The following is a 17,396-nucleotide window of genomic DNA, read 5'->3' on the forward strand; positions in this document are numbered from 1 at the left end:
AAGGCATCTGGGGGGAGGGAGCCCGCGAGCCGCCCCCTGTGTCTCTGCCCCGTGGGAAGAAGGAGCCGTTTGTCTTGAGCCCTGCCCTGCTCCTGCGCCTCAGTCAGTCACTGGATGTGGGCCTGCACCGAAGGATCCAGGGGTAAAGATCTCCAGAAAAGCAGCAAGCCTTCCCCTAAGACTCCCAAGCATCGCCCTTGCACCCGTTGGCGACGCGTAGAGGGTGCGCGCAGGTGCACGGGCACCCCTTGCGAAAAGGCACGCCGACACTGCTGAGAGGATTTCGGTGGCGCCTGCGGGTGGTTGCAGACTGCCATTCCCGTGGTCGCCAACACCGCCACGGCCGCCTGTAGGAGCTCGCCGTGCCATAGCCTCCAGGGGTACGCAGCGTTCATGCTTAGGCTGCCAAAATTGGGGGGGGGGGGGCACCGAAATGATACGCAGAACAAAATAACGGGAACGTTATTTTAAATACAGGCGTCCCCTGCTTAGCGCGCCGAATCGGTTCCTGAAAAACTGAGCGTTAAGTGAAACGAGTGTTAAGCGAAACCGGAAGGATTTGATGACGTGAGAGGGCGACCGGGAGCGTTATAACGAAACTGGCCGAGGGCGAAGTGGAACCAGGTATCAATTTCAAACGAGCGTTACAGCGAAATAGTGCGAAGTGAAACAGGGTTAAGCGGGGATTGCCTGTAACAGCTCTGGGTGTGTTAGGGTTCATGAAAAGTGTGAAACAATTAAAAACAAAAATTAGTTTTTATTGTTTTATTCATTCTGAATATCAAATAAGTACATGTGAAAGTTCATTCTAGACTTCTTCTTTTTCTCTATGTTGAAGTGTGGGGATGTCGAGGTACACAGTTTGCCTAGGGCGCCAATTACCCTTGGATCGGCCCTGATCTGTTACCACCCTGGTTCCCCACCTGAGACTCGAGAGACGCGGGGTTGGAGATGAGGAAAATGCCAGCTTTTTGCGTTCACTGGGGTTTTTTTGGCAACTCAAAAATAAATTTCAAAACAAGTTGGAAAAAGACTTTGCCCGTCTGTTGCAAAGAACTCGGGCAGCGATGGGGCAGGGTGGTTTCGGCATGGCACACTTTAGAGGCTCCCAAACTTTTGCAACAAACGTCCAACTTGCTTATAGGTCATCAAAATTAAGCCAGTAAGGGGCCCTGAATGACTCTCTTGCTCAGGGCCCCAACAGCCCTAAGGCCACTGCTGCTTGAAAGGATCTCGGGGCATCCCAGGGTGGCGCAGCAGCTTGGTGGAGGATCACCGCATTGTATAATACCACGTGAACATACCCGCACTTGCCCACTGACACTCCAGTATTGCCTGCTGCTGGGCAGAAGGATCTCCCTTTACAGAACTCATGTGGGATTAAAACAGTAAAACTTTCATAGCTGGCATCTGCAGCCTCTCCTGTTCCCTCGCCACTCCGTCACTCAATGGACTGGTGTTAGGAACAGGGATACACACTGGCAGCATTGCTCTTGGGACACTCCCTAGTAGGATTCACTCATATCTAGCTGGCCACAAGATGCTACTTACCCTTATCGGGCTCTGCCAAGCCATTTGAGTGGCCACGATAACTCCTGTGGCTGGTAATGTGTTATCACTAAGAGTAGCTCAGCTCTTCTGCTGGCCGGAAAGAATGAATATTGTTATTATTCCACCAAAGGAATATACTAGCCAAACTGCTCCTTCTTCCAGTGGGGTGGGGACAGTTGTAAGCTTTCTTTGTCATTGTTTCAAAGAAAGTCATTTAACTCTGCCATGTGGAGGAACCTCAAAGAGTGCATGTAAATAGAAATCAACTTCCCTGCCTGTTTTTTGCAAGTGACAGAATTTGAGAGGATACAAGCAAAGGAGGTTGGAAGAAGCTATCACTGAAAGTTCAAATTCTGCTCAGAAACTAAGAACAATCCTTCAGAACAAGGAGTTCCTTTAAAGATTACCTCAAATACATGAGACATGAAGATTAAAAAAGGGACTATGCAGGTCTGTTGAATGTACAACTCATTCATTTTCATGTACTGTGATTTTTTTTGAGAAAATGACAAGTCTAGATTTTAAAGGAAACTCTAGTCATTGCTGTATGTGCCATAACAGGTTGCTTAACTAGGAAAAAACCCTCTGTACTTCAAGCTTCCGTCTTTGAGTTGCTGAGCTCTCAGAAAAATAAAATACCAGATTTATAACAAATGATTCAATGTTTCTTTAACCACAGAGAATAATAGAAAACCTTCAAGAATGAAAATGGACCTATATTCATTTATATTTAAATATATATTTTTAGATTTCCTGCAGAAAAAAATTAACGTATATTATCTCTAGTACCACTGACCTTTCAAATCTCACAGTTGCTTTGCATTGTGCTTGTATAGAGCCCAAATACCCAACTGTATGTGGATGGGGTGAATTTCACCCCTTTGAACAAAAAGAAACACTGAGCTATTGTATAAGGAAGTCTTATTGTACCAATGGACACATTTTACTCACAGTTACAATTTTGCAAGAGTGGAATTGGGAATGTTTATTTCTGAATGTTGCAATCCCAGCCATGTTAGAAAAGCAATCTATTGTTGACAGTTGCTGTCAAGCAAGGTTGAAAATGATTTAGCTGTTACTGGAAAAAATAATGCACCATCTGAAACATATTCTCAGACAATAATGTGTTTCATCTATTCAGCAATAATGCTGAAAATGGTTTTGACTCATCTATATTCGCCGCCAAACCATTTTCAACACCAGTTAAGGTGAGGACTTATTACTGACAATGGTTATGAATAAACAATTCAAAAAGTCCTACCTTTAATCCAGTGACTGTCCTTGTCTTCTTGGTCTTATTTATGTTATTATTTGGTCTATAGTAATGAGAATGAGCCCCTGTCAATGTATAAGCATGTAAAAAAAAACAAAAACAATCTCTGTCCCAAAGGGCTTTAAGTTTGCATAGAGAGAGAATGGCTGGGGCAAAAGGAAGCAGAATTATCACCAGAGATGGGGAAGTGAGGCAGAGAAATATCAAGTGAGTTGTTTGAGGTCAGACACGTCTGCAGTAGAACAAGAAACTAAATAGATCTCACTGGTGCCTTAACCACAAGTTCAACTTTCCTCTCCCACAAATTTGCTGTGAAAGATCATAAAATATAATGCTCCCTACCTCATTGAGAGCTTCTTGCTTTTTAGAAATCTGAAGCGCGTAAAAAGCACACACGCATTACTAGAGATAAAACTATAAATTGTTGTAACAAAAAAAAAGAAAAATATAGCCAGTGTGGATGAGATCAATTGCACTGAAAAGAAACACTTTAGTTGACATAATACTGAGGCAGTGTGCCTACAGAGAAGTCTCCCTTTTATTTCTTCTAGTATTTATCTTGAAAGGGACTTCTGCAGGCTGTGTGAACATGGCAATGGTACTTTCAGATATATTAGGAAGGTTATTTCTATTCTCAAAGGGATTATATATGAGGAACAGGTGTCCACTTCAAAATAATTATCATCCCCTTGGATCTGAATAGATACCATTATTGTTGGCACTTTCAGCACAGAGGAAAATAAATGTATGGTCTGAAAAATGAACTCTCTCTCCTCTCTCTCCTAGATTTAAGCACATTGAAGATGTCTTGTGGGAAGCACTGAACTGCTGCTTCTGCTCTCTGAAATTCAGAGCTCATTTTTCAGTTACACTAATAAACTTTTACACCATTCTGCCACCATAAAAGAGCCTTGAAGTGGGTGGAAATGCCTATGAGCTTCCTTTGTGGAGAAGCCTATATGCCAGCCCACAGCATTAACACTTTTTACCTCCTACAAAAAGGCAGTCACAGATTGGCTCTGCTGTTTGAACACCTAAATAACTTTATTCAGTTCCTCTGTTTCTCAACCCCAATGTCATTATTCTTCCACTTTGTGTAAAACAGAAAAAAAGAAAAATAGTTGTACTTATTAATATTATTTCAATTCTGATGGTGACACTGGAAAAAAGAACACTTTTGGTTTTTCTTATAAAACACAGAATCAACCTCCAAACAAAGCTCACAGTGGGGGAAAGAAGCCTAGAACTTCCCACAAAGAGGAAGGGGGAATTTGTGGATCAGGGAAAAAGATTATCCTTTTCATGAATGGCCTCACTTTGACCTCTATTGCAATCTCTTGCGGCGCATGGGTTAGTCTACAAGAAGCCTCCTTCTCCATGCACTTGTAGACTGTTTTCCTACTTCTTTGTTCACTAGCTATATATAGCTACAGGTCTCAATGGGTGCATCTACATGTGCGCTCTACTGTAGTTGGCTAATTAGCTCCACATACAGCATCAGTCTACACGTGCTGGTAATAGGGTGCAGCAAATTAATTAACTCCACTGTAGGCTAGTACTGTTGGGGACAGTACTATCTTACAGTAGAGTATTTACTGAGCCAAAATGCATTTGTAGACAGTGACTGGGGGCATAAATTGCACCTGGTTAGCCCAGCCAGCCTGGGGCCTGCTCCACCCCAGCTCAAATTGCTGCTATCCTGGGTGTGCATGCAGATGCTGTGCCTAGGAGCAGTTGACTCCAGCAGGAACTGTGTTGATGTACCCAATAAGAATTATATATGTTCCTACTGCTACCACACTGCTACTGCTACTAAACTAAGCATCCTGCTGTCATCCCCCCAGACATTCCTGATATCTCCAAAAGGTGGTACACTCCTGCTTCCTAAAGTACTTGAAGGGAATAGGTGGTCAGCATTGCTCTACAAGAAAAAACCCTTAACTTTAGGCAACTGGTAAGATATGGTGATTTTCGCTTTATCTTCTAGTTCAGGTAATGTTTTGAAACCGTCTTTGGAATTAATGGTTCAGGGTAAAAAAAACCCTCAAAAATGCCTAAATGATTTGGGAACCATTATAAAAAAAGTCATAACCATTTAGGAGCCTAAGTTCCATAGGTTTTCAAAACACTTGAACCACTTCTGAGAAAGGGATTTAGGCCCAGATTTTTAAGATTGGTGCCTGAATGAATACCTTTGAAATTATGGCCCATCACAGCCTAATTTACTTATGCACCTTTGGAAATGTTATATTACGTCTACATCATCTTTGTCATAGGTAAGACCTATTTATTGTTTGTCTCAGAAATTGTTTTTGACAAGGATGCTATAAAATTAAAGTTGCTTGACTCCTGTACTCCACACCAGTGGTTTTCAAACTCCGTTCTGTAGAACAGAAGGATCCCACAAAGAAGTTGCAGGTAGTGGCAGAGCTGACCGTGGTGCCGTGGTTGGGCCAAGTCATTTGGCTCCGTGTCAGTTCTCACAGCCTGTGGAGCTCGGGTAGGGGCTCTTCAGCAGAAGTGATATGAAAGGGTTCAGTGGCTTCAGGAACTTAGAAAACCAGTGCTCCCTACCTCTAACTAATAAAACAGTAAAGAAAAGTATAAAAGCACATTTAGAATTTCTGGACCTGCTTCTGCAATTAAGCTCATGAAACAAAACTTTCTAAAGCTGTCTTCATGGAATTGTATTTCATGGAAAGTAAGAGCTGTAGGAAGTAAGGAATTCAATAAAAACAAAATGAGTGCAAATATGTATGCGTGTGTGCATATATCCCAAATGCTCCTTTTTTGATAGGGCTGTGTGAAATGGCACTGGTCCCTTTCAACTTGTGGTTTGACGGTTCGATGGAACACTGTTTCGTTTTGAATTTTTAGATTCGAAACTGCTGTTCCATTTCGTTTTGTTGAAAGTTTCGTGGTTTCAACGCTCTTTTGACGTTTCACTGATAGGCTATAATGGGGAAGCTCAAAACAGCCTGTAACTTTGTCATTTCTGGCCTGACTTTAATGAAACTTGCAGGAAAGGTAGCCCCTTCTGAGGGCACGAAGCCTGCCAAGTTTCAAGGAGATAGGTGGAGGGGTTTCAGGAAAACTGCACCTCAAAGTCTTGAAAGCAAAACACTCATGTCATGTGTATGTGTTAAGCCACAGCGGGGTCAAAACTGCAGGCGTGCTAGCCCTTGCAGAGGCAACGAAGCCTGCCAAGTTTCAAGGAGAGCTGCAGAGGTTTGGGGGAAACTGCACCTCAAGCTGCGGACAAGCAAAACTCGTGCCATGGGTGACACCGTAAGGCGCAGCGGGGTGAAAGCTGCAAGCCAGCTAGGCCCTGCTGTGGCCACAAAGCCTGCCAGCTGTCAAGGAGATCGGTGCAGGGGGAGTCTGGGTTCTGGGGCCCTGCACCTCTAGCTGCTGACAGGCAAAACTCGTGACATGGGTGGGTGACACTGTGTGTGTGTTAAGGTGTGCCCTCACTCAACTGGCACCAAGGCAAAAAGCAGGGCAGTTCAAACAATGCTGCCTTTTATGCAGTTTTTCCATCCCTCCCCCCAGACCACTAGGATTGGAAGAGACCTCAGGGAAGGGTGACAGTCACTGGCCGGCTGCACAGTCAATATGAGAGCACTCCTTTCCCCGCTTCCCCCCTCCTCCCTCTCCCTCTCCTTACTTTAGTTTCTGTTTCCCTGCAGGCAAGCCCAGCTTGAGCTTCGAAACTCGAAACGTTTAAAAAATTTCATAACGTTTTGACTGCTCTTGTGTTGTTTCGAAGCTGTTTTGAATCTCTCTGTTTCATTTCGATTTTGCTGTTTTGAAACGAGTCAAAACAGCATCGAAATGAAACTGCCGGCCAAATTTTGCACAGCCCTATTCAGTATCTGATTGGAGATCACAGAGCAGGGCATGAGTTGTCCAAATGGTAGGCTTTGTGCTTCTAAAACGTGTTTTATAGAAAGGGGGTCTTTCAAGAAAGGGCAAAAAATGTGATCTGTACAAATGCCCTTAGGTCTAACATTGGGCTCTACAAGTGTAATTGAAAAAATGCCGTAACTGCTTTAACAAGAGAAATCACAAGAGGGCAGTGTTACACAGCGTTCTGGTGTGCGAAATCTGAACCGCGTTGACATATCTTTATAAACTGAGCTTATTTTTTTTACCAGAAGGCTGCTCACATCATTGTCAGCATTCTGCTCAGACAGGAAACTGTGGGAAGATGAGACAAGGACGTGTTGGTCTCATAATCAATACCACAGCAAACCTGCCATTGTCACTTTGGTGGCTGTATTAAAACCACCGAATGCAAATGAAATGAAAAATACAAGATGTTTGGCAGGGCTAGTAAAACTAGAGTTCTGCGAAGGGTGAATTCGCCAGCACATTGTTCATTCCTTTGCTTTTCTTTTATACCTGATTCCATGGGAACCAAAGTTGGATACTTTTAGCCTTATTGTCAGATTTATTAGTCTGATATTCCCAGTTGCAGGAAACGCTCGTGGTCCTCAAGAAGGGGCAAGAGGTGTAGTCCATAAAACCTGACAACCCAGTAGAGACTGCTGCTGCTGATACCTAGGTCTTGTACTATACAGCAGACAACCTCTCTCTTTTACTAGATTAACATTCCTGCCTGACAACACTTCTCCCTTGTAAAATGCACTGCTACTAGCTTTTTCCACTCTCCCAGGCTACACCAGCCCCCTCTGAGTTAGTAGATGCTGAAGAAGGAAAGCAAGGATGCTCCTGGGGTTTCTGTTGCATTTGGGCCTTATGTAAGCTTTCAACCCTAGTCAGAATGCATTTTGTAGTGAATCTGTTCCATTAAAAACTAACTTTATTAGACGAGAATGCCACTATGATTTGCCGCCAGCCTCTAGCCATGATCAGGCGAAAGATGAGCGATCAGATTAAAAATGACACATACTTCATGTGAAGAACCAGGAATAGCTCTTCTTATTCATCCACTTTATCAACAAGCAATAGGGAAGGGGAAAAAAGAAGCTGTGGAGATGATGTACATGAAAAATCAATAATTTGTTGTGAAGGAAAAGTAGGTGACTAAGACCTCAGCTAATGTAATAAAGCCAATTATTGACACGGTATGAAAATGCAGTATGAATAATTCACATTCAGCTTTTTCCTCCACCTGTTTTCTTGTTACCTCATGGCTTGGTGTACTCAGTATTGCATAAGGAGGGACTTTAACTAGAGCAAGTTAATTCCTTAATCTTCTCACAATAACCAACACCCACACCTGTGTACACAGCTTTGTTTCATCATGTGAAACAGACATGTCCACATGAAACGCATCAGATACAAATACAAACTTTGTTCACATGAAGCCAATTAACAGTTCCCAAATGAGTTCAGCCATGTTAATCAGCGTGCTTTTACAATTCTAAAGCAAAAGAAAATGCATTTGAAACAATTTAAAATCTTTTAAATCTCTGCACCCTTTACATTAATTTGCTGAAAAAGGTACAAGAGACAATATGTTCCTCACCTACAAACTCAGTGTACATTAAAAATCTCCCACTTTATAGAAATGACTCTCTGGTGGAATTTGCAAAAGGATGCAGTGTGGGCCTAGTTTTGCTCTCCTTAAATTAAATGGTAAACCTGCCCGTTACATCAGTGGCAACAGATAGGCCAACAATGAAGGCCTTTGAAAAACTCGTCCATCTGCACAAACCTGTTTAAAATAAGATTTAGCACAGTCAGCTATTAAACAAAGGACAGTATACTCCTTAAAATCTCTTTTGCTGGCTGCTCATTTCACTGAGCTGATGGGCAATTTAGTGCCTGGAGTTCAAGGAACTTGCACATAATCTTATTTAAATTGCAGCGATATATTTATCTGTTGTAGTCAACTGTGAATTTCATATTATAGATTGGGTATATTTTGTACAAAGTTCTATTGTAAATTTAGGTACAGATAACATCAGCTTAGTCATGCTGTAACCTACACTTTTTTGCAGGAAAATGAGTACAGAGATAGAAGAATGCTACAGAATTGATACTTATACTAAACATTACAGACTTGAAGCAAATGATCGTTAATGCTTATCTAGACATGTGGGACTGATGCTGCTCCTGTGAGATTTTCCTATATAACATTTGCTGGCATAATTGGTTCTATATCTACTTCCCTTCATATTTTCAAGTGTCATGGTGAGACTGAGCACATGTCCAGATCACTGCTGTGCTCATGCTATTCTCCACTAAAAAAATGACCTGTAGGGGCCTGTTGCAGCAGAACATCTATTGGAGCAGTCCTAAAACTGGTTTAATTAATGCCAGGGACTAGGTAGTGCCTTGCTTGATCCAATAGAGACAAAATATCCTCTCCCACAGCTACGGCAAGCGGAGAATTGCTGTTTTGTATCTTTTATTATACTACTTAATAAGAGCTACCTTTGACTCAAACCATTACCATCATTGTTTTCTTCAGTCAGAAGGAAGTAAGGGACCATGTTTTCTTACATGGATGTTCAGTCCCAAGCAAAAACTAAAAAACCGCACACATTTACATTTGCAGCTTTAATGTTGCTTGATGTGCTGCTCTGTGGATTTGTGAAATCCTGGTTTTGTAATTCTCTAGGCTTTACATTCAGGCACTGTGTAGATATTAAAAGATACCTAGATACAGCCACTCCAACAGGCCTCTGGCAATCAGGCAACTTCAAACGCTGTCATTTTTTTTTATTACTGTGCATGTATAAACGTATTTTTAATCATTAAGGCCAATACTTAAACTACATCTGGAATAACTCCCATACTGAAAGTTACACATGGATTTAAGCATATCAGAGCCTTATAACATTGGTAATACTGTCTCCTTAAAGTCACATAGGACAAAATCCTGATTCTGTTGAACCAATAGCCCAATGTCTATTGACTTTAACGGAACAAAGATGTGACCCATATCATCTAAAGATTATTGAGGCCTACCTGTATCATGTGATATCTGAAGATTTAATAACTGCGAGCAGTAGTGATGAAAAAAGGGTGCGGCAGCTGCAAAGAGTTCACTATGCACATCCGACTGCCAAGGCTGGAGCTGTTGGCAATAAAGGGAGTGCAACTGCACCACCACACCCCCCAGGGATCTGCCTCCATCATCAGTATTTCCTTGCACAACAGAAGTCCCTGTTCCTTAATGCACAAAGTTGCTGTTCAGTTAACTAGGAAATGGTTAGAAATGGTTACAGAATATTTAATACTTAAAAAAAATTCCTTTGGTTCAAACCCAAGGCTGAAAGTATACAGCAGGGGTGTCAAACTTATTTGTCCCTTTAAGCTGAATCTGGACCATGGCACTTCTCACAGGTCAGATACAGAATGTGGGGCTGCCCATGGGCTGGACAACCTGTGCGGGGCAGCATTAATCAATGCATTTGCCAGAGCTGCTGTTTCAGCCTGGCTTTGGAACCCAGGGAGTTAATGCTGATACTGCTCAACCCCCCCTTTTTTCCTGCCACAGATCTTAGTTGCCAGGAATGATTTTGATGGCAGGTGGTGGGGGGAGGAGAAGCAAGCAGCATTAACTCCCTGGGTTTCAGCACTGCACTGAACAGCAGCTACGGTAGCCACAGGGATTAACAGTGCCACTACTGCAGCTGTTGCAGTGATGAGCCCCACAGGCTGATTCCAGCCCACGGAGGTGGGTGGTTCAGCCTGCAAGAAGCCCCACAGGCCAGATGACCCATCTCCATGGGCTGGATCTAGCCTGTGGTTTATATGTGACACCCCGGTATATAGCAACAAGAGCTGATTTTCAAATGATCAAAGATGAATGACAAAGAGTAGTTATGATAAAAGTAACCTTGCAACTATATCATTGTTATTATGCTCAGCAAAATTAAGAGTATAGTTTTCCTTGTGCTTAATGTACAAGAAATATTTTACTGCAAATTTTTGCTGCCTGACAGGATGACTTTAGTCAAAGGACATTTAGTAAGATCCTTGACAATGCATAAAAGCACTTTTGCATTTTGTATATGCAGTCTGGTGCCCTTACTTGGCTCTTAAAAAGACCTTAGAAATCAAGTCTCAGTTTAAAGCCCATTGAATTAACTGGCAAACACATCTGAAATGACTGGAATAAGCCGTATCTTTTTAAAGCTACAATCTTTTTATTGTTAACAGCTTCCAATCTGCAGTGAACTTTAATGGAGAAATATGTTTCTGTCATCAAATGGTTTGCTCTTTTCAATCTCTTTCTGTTTCTTATTTGCTCCCATATATGCACCTATTATTCTTCAAGGATTTCCTGAGTGCTGTGCACAAAAGCTCATATAAAAATTGAATTAAACATTATTAGCCAAGCAGAAGCTATATATATTCACACAGGAAGTGTCCACCCACAGTTTGCTGCTGTGATATCAATTCTGTTGTGTAAGATATTCAGCAACAGAAGAAGATGGGGAAGTAACCAAAACTCTCATTTTTTCTCTTGGGCTGGGGAGTCCTTTATTTTTAAAAAAAAGATCCTGCTTTCTACTCTGGAGAGAAGAGAAGATAAGCAAGAGCATGAAAAACACTGTTGCTTTTAGACTTTTCAGTATTCACATTGACAGATATATATTTGGAGATATTTGGATGCAAATATCTGTTTATTTAAATTACTCTTGGGCTCATATTTTCCAGTAATTTATATTCAATATCATGGATACAGCTGACATGATTTTCTGCCTATTTAAATAACAAACCCATTATACAGCTGGAAGCAGAACATAGGAAGACATTATAAATCTTGTAAGACATAACTTGTTAATTGTACAGTTGAATAGAGCAGTCAGATATTTGAAATGACCCCACCCTACAAGGAACCTAGAGCTTCCTGCATTCAAATTCCTAACTAGAACTGCTGGCACAGTCTGCATATGGTACTGAAAGCAAATCAAGCAATGATTTGTCTGCCTAGTGTCAAAGCAGACACTGTAAAAAGAAAGGATGTCCGTGAGACAGCATAGAAAGTTCTGTACAGTAGCCTAAGCACTACAAGAGGTGGTATGAGATTCAGGGAAATGATAATCAAAACACAGTTTACATCACTTCAATATAATAATCAATCTGGATTAGGCACAAGTGTTAATTGTTTTCTGGTGTAGAAGTAAAGACAAGCCAAAGTGCTTTGAACTAAAATCAACGGATTAAATTTCTTAACATGCACTCACATAATGTTTTAGTGTGCACATTAGAAGTGAATGATAATTTCTCCTTTAAGAGGATATGCTAGGATTCTGAAAGAAGCAGGAATATTCAGAGACTACCAAATCACATAGTTCATGACCTGTCTGTCTCATCCAAGTCATGCTGCTGAAATATCCTTGATTATTACCTAAAAGGAGCACGGTGAATAAATCATGAGTTATTGATGGGATGAATCTTGCTTCACTTTCTGTTCATAAATGTAGTAATTGACTTACATTTGTTTGTTATTCAGACTTGTTTGCAAAATCATTTCTGTGCCTAATTTCTTGTCTGTCACTCATTCACATAAAGTCAGGGCAAGTACTTAGTATTAGAAATTACATATTCAAGATATTTGTTTGGACTCACAGGTTTCTATTTCCCTGATTGAACCTTCAGTCCTGAGCTGGAGATGAACACTTGTGTTAATGAACTCAGAATGTATGTTCTGCTTTTATCCCCAAACATAAACATCAGCTCAGTGTTTCTGCGGATCCTCTAGGCAGCAAATGCACTAACTAGAATATTTGTGGAAAGTGAATACAAAAGAAGCACAGATAAAATAAACTTGTTTTAAAAAAGTTATTGAAAAACACACCTGTGGAGACAATCCCTTAGCAAGCCTCACATAGGGAAAAAAAGGTGAAACAGAAATCTGTTCAAGAAGTAAGGTCATCATGTTTGTATTGGATATTTTCTAGCATACCTTAAAACGGCTGAAACTTTGCAAGAAACATGAGAAAAGTAACAAGATAATGCTGGGTGATAACACAGCAATGTTTGGAATAGAAACACCACAGCTAGATTCTGACTATAGCCCTGGGTTTGGTGTTGAGTAAACCGCTCCAAGTGGAAATAGCCCTCGGGACCCTGTGTGTGTCAGAGCCAGGCTTCTCCTGAGTTACATCTCCTCTCCTTCTTCCTCTTCGCTGCCAAAGGGTAGTGATTTACAGCTGTCTGACAGTATATTAGTACTCTAACTGCCCATGCAGACTCAACCACTGTGGCCAATGAGTGGAGCTTAAATTCTGTCTACTTCGCACCCACTGGAGCCCAGTCTCACCTGCAGCAGGAACAAACAGGTGACTAGCTCTGATGGCCAGACCCCAGATCCAGCCCACACACAGGTAAGAGGAGTCCTTACACCCCTTGCATAAGTGCAGTGTTCAAGTCTCAATCTGACCTGTGTTATTCTGAAAAGAAACACTAGCCAAATTTGTAGGTATTTAACACTTACATGGAGATTCAGGCTTTCCAACGAATGTTTCAGAAGTTATTTCTAAAGCTGCAATAAGAAATCACTTACTGCCAGGTTTGCACAAAAGGTGGAAGTTCTAGAGAGGCAGTGATTGGTAGCCAATATCATGATGACGCTTTCAAGAGTTTCCTAGCTGAAATGATGTGGAGACTTTGTTTGTCTCCTCTACACCAGCGCAAACATTCTCGCAAAATATTTTGGAAAATTTATTAAAGGTCTATCGTTTTTACACAGCTCAGCAAAAGAAGACAAGATACCAGGGTATTAAAATACATGATAAAATACCTAAGAACATATTTAAAATGCCTGTCCTGTGATAAACAGTGATTAATACAGTGAACATAGACTGCAGCATTTACTTTTACCATAGACATTTGCTTTACTCTCTATACTCTGAATGGTAAGTTTGGTTACCTGGTGTGCTCAGTGTCTAGGAAAACATGCAGGGGGTGCCTTATCTCTGTTTGGAGCAGTGCCCGAGTAGGATGTAAAATGACTTCCTTATGGTAGACCCCGAATCCAAAATTGATACAGACCCCTGAAGTTAAGAGTGTCAACTAAGGTACAGAACTCCTCCTGAATGGGACTCGTGGAAGGATTGGGCTCTTCTGGTGCTTACACACGACACATATACTATACAGTAAATGGATTTTCCTATGGAGCAGAAGTGTAGCGGACAGACAATACACAACCCTCTCACATAATAAATCCAGGGAGAAGTTAACCCGTGGGGAAAAATGTGTATCATTATAATTTTACTAGGTGGGAAGGTTACTCTGTTGGGTGTCTCCTACATTCCCTCCACTACTCAATGTCATGGGGGGGCTGCTTGCACAGTGCACCTCCTGCAGACTAGCGTAGCCACGTGTCCACAGCTTACTGTATACTTACTATAGAGTAAAATCCCAGTATATTTCTTGGTAGTAATTGTGCCATGTGTCTGTGCCTTTAGTTATTCTCTGTCGTTGCCAGATATTTAAAAAATGGTTTGAATCCTTGTGAGCACCAGCCAATGAGGCTCTGTGTGTGAGGGGTCTCATGATTGCCAAGAAGAGGTTGTCTCCATAGTATAGAATAATGTATGAAATCGTTGTGATGAGCTTCTGCAAGCATCCCAGTTACAGAAAAGGATCTGTGCGGGCACAAAGAGTCCTACAGATCTCTAGAATTCAGCGACAGAGAAGATCCATTGTTCTAGCTCTTGCCAATGAACATGTTCACTGTTTGCTGGGGCCCAGCTGGTTGGGGGCAGCTAAGGTGTCTCTAAAGAATCCCCTGGCCAGCTCTATTTATTGGTAAGGAGCTGGAACAGTCCCTGGTGCTAAGGGGCTGCTTGAACTTCTGTCAGTCCTGTAGGAGCCCTTATGTGGCCCTGGATCAGCCTGAGTACAGTACAATCTGACCTCCTCCTTGACATATTCCTGCCATGCCTGCAAACTCACCACTGTCCCATTAAAGCAGCATCAAGGACTGTGACCGAGCTCAATATCTAGTCTAAAGAACTTCAAAATCTGACCCTGAATCCCCTTCCCTCTACATTGCTCAGCTTTTACTTTTTGGACTTACATAAGATCACCCTTTCAACCTCTTCCAGCCCAGAGAAGGTTGTCAGCTTTGAAATTCCTTCCCCCTTGAAGCCTGCCAGAATCCAAGCCTGGACATCTTCTAGAAGTGCTGTGAGACCTACTAGGATACATTCTCTAAGCCAGCGACATCTCCCCATTTCCAGGCTTGGCCTGGCTGTGTCTTTGTGGTGGCAGTTGTGGACTCAGCACAAAAGTAATGTAGATAAGCCATTAAAAGTGCCTTCTGAAACCACCTAAATGACTTTGAGAGCACCTACTTTTCATGAATATTATCTAAACCAGCCAGGACTGGGGCTGTTCATAGAAATACAAGAGATTGTTATCTGCTCAGAATCCTCCACTCTTCCCAAAGCCCATCTCTCCATCTCTGAATTCCTCTAACCTAACTGGTTGTATCGAGGTAAAAAACAAAGCACCAGAAGAGTCCAGATTTAGGAACACCTATCTGATCCATCTGGATGTGAGTATTTAACATTTAAAACCAGAAAAATAGAAGGAAGTGACCTCATTTTACTCCTCCTTCACACATTAAAAAAAATAAACCCTCAAGCACAAATCAATTTATATTCCTGTGGAGGACACCTTTAATCCCGCTCATTTAGACTGCTCTTGGCCTATGTCCTTCTGCCTTTTAAAACAATCCACATCAACACCTTTGCCTCCAACTTCAGTTTCTAGGGCTTCCGCTTCCACCCGAGATCTAACAAGAAAACAAGAGGTAGATGGGCAAGTGGTTTGTGGACTTGCTTAGAAAGCTCCCGAGGTGCTTGCGTGCATCCAAAGGCGTTGTGAAAGACATGTCATAACACCTGCCTCCTTATAATACCTCACAGGCACACGGGAAGGGTTCAGTAGCTACTGTTTCTGCAGTGCTTTAAAGATGCAACATGGTGCACAGTCAGGTATTCTGACTGAAGGGTGGCACTCAGCTGAGAAGAATGGGAGAAAGACACCTTTCCCTCAGAGTGGGAAATCTTTACAGTTAAGAGAAAGGTCCTGGTTTTCCATTAGGGGTGTGCAAACCGGGCTGTATTTGATTCGGATTCGGGTTTGGCCCGATTTGGGGGACAGTGATTCGATTCGCTGATTCAGATCACTGTCTCGATTCGATTCGGCCGAATCTGAAGATTGGATTGTGATTCAGAGAATCAGTGACTCAGCCATAGACACAGCTTTATATGTTTTTTCTACATACCTCAAGGTATGTAGAAAAAACATATAAAGCTGTGTCTATGGCCGAATCGTCGAATCTCTCCGAATCGAATTGGAGGCTTCCGATTCAATTTGGAAAGATTAATGGGTCTCCTGATTCGATTTGGATTTGGAGATTTGGCTGCTGAATTGGGTCAAATCTCCTCTGAATTGAATCAGCAACCGAAGCTTCGCACAGCCCTACTTCCCATGACTTTTTAAGCATATTTTAAAACTGAACATAAATGATTTGAGTTCATAAGAAATCTATTGCTCAAAGAAGGGCTGTAGGCTTCCTATTGCATAGGCCTTCATACCCCTCACTTGCCAGGCCCTTTACAGTCCTCTTTTGTGTTTCAACATCACGCTCTTTGTCTTCATGCCTTTAAGGCTCCTCACAGCCCTTCACTGTCTAGGCTCATATGACCCTTCATGCTCCACATTCTTCTTAACTGTCTGCCTCCCCAGCTGCTCCTGTAGCCCCTATTCCCTCCCAGGAGAAAGTCCACTAGTATAGACTTCTGTGCCCAGTGAGATCTGTATAGGTACAGGGGCCCCTGACCACATGGGCTGTTGCCCTGTGGGGTCAGGCCAACTCTCAGGATCTCAATATTGTGCTGTTAGACAGGAGGGTGTGACACAATTGCACATATACACACACACACTACCAGCTCAGGCACATACACATCCAAACCAGCGTAGGCACATGAATACTTATCACCAATTCAAGCACATGCACTATACATCACAAAAGTTAGACACAGATCACTAATTTGTATATCATGCACACAATGCCATATATATATACACACATACACACACACTCACCAGTTCACACACATACAACCCACCTACACATACACACAGGTAAGTTCCTAACTTGGATGGTACAGTATGTATGTGTGTGCTTGGGGTACCTGGGGGAAGGTTCAGGTGAGATAGAGTTAAAGTGTAGTGAGTGAAAGTTGCCGGAACCAGGACTAGAACCAGTGGACTACAGAGAAGCTGGCTAAAGACTTGAGGCTTGGGTTTACTTAAGGTAGATGGGCTGGAAACAGACAGACAGCTGAAATATTTGGGGGGGGGGGGTAGATAAGTGATGGCAAGAAGGAGACAGCCAGGAAAGAAACTGAGGCAGAAACCTGGTTGCTCAGGGGAAAAGGAAAAGGCAGTGGGGATAAGACAGTGGCAAAGAAACGGGGTTTGGAGGCAGAGAGGAGCTCAGGACAGGTGCTGGAGGTGGCAGTGTGCCAGAAGCAGGAGAGGGAGAAATGAGACAGAAGTTAGAGGGGCGAGGAGCAGAGATTGGAGCAGGGCCAAACCATAGTAAAGCAAAACCCAAATTAGGGGT

General features: G+C 42.3%; 1 long non-coding RNA gene across 1 annotated transcript; it reads left to right on the top strand.

Annotated features, from left to right (window-relative positions):
- Nucleotides 1–6: 6 nt before the first annotated feature.
- Nucleotides 7–2,205, top strand: LOC102368185. Its single transcript, XR_001357625.2, has 3 exons — nucleotides 7–380; nucleotides 478–624; nucleotides 1,841–2,205. It is a non-coding gene; the product is annotated as an uncharacterized LOC102368185 (long non-coding RNA).
- Nucleotides 2,206–17,396: the final 15,191 nt, after the last annotated feature.

This window comes from Alligator sinensis, unplaced genomic scaffold, assembly GCF_000455745.1.
Source record: "Alligator sinensis unplaced genomic scaffold, ASM45574v1 scaffold13_1, whole genome shotgun sequence".
Lineage (NCBI taxonomy): Eukaryota > Metazoa > Chordata > Crocodylia > Alligatoridae > Alligator > Alligator sinensis.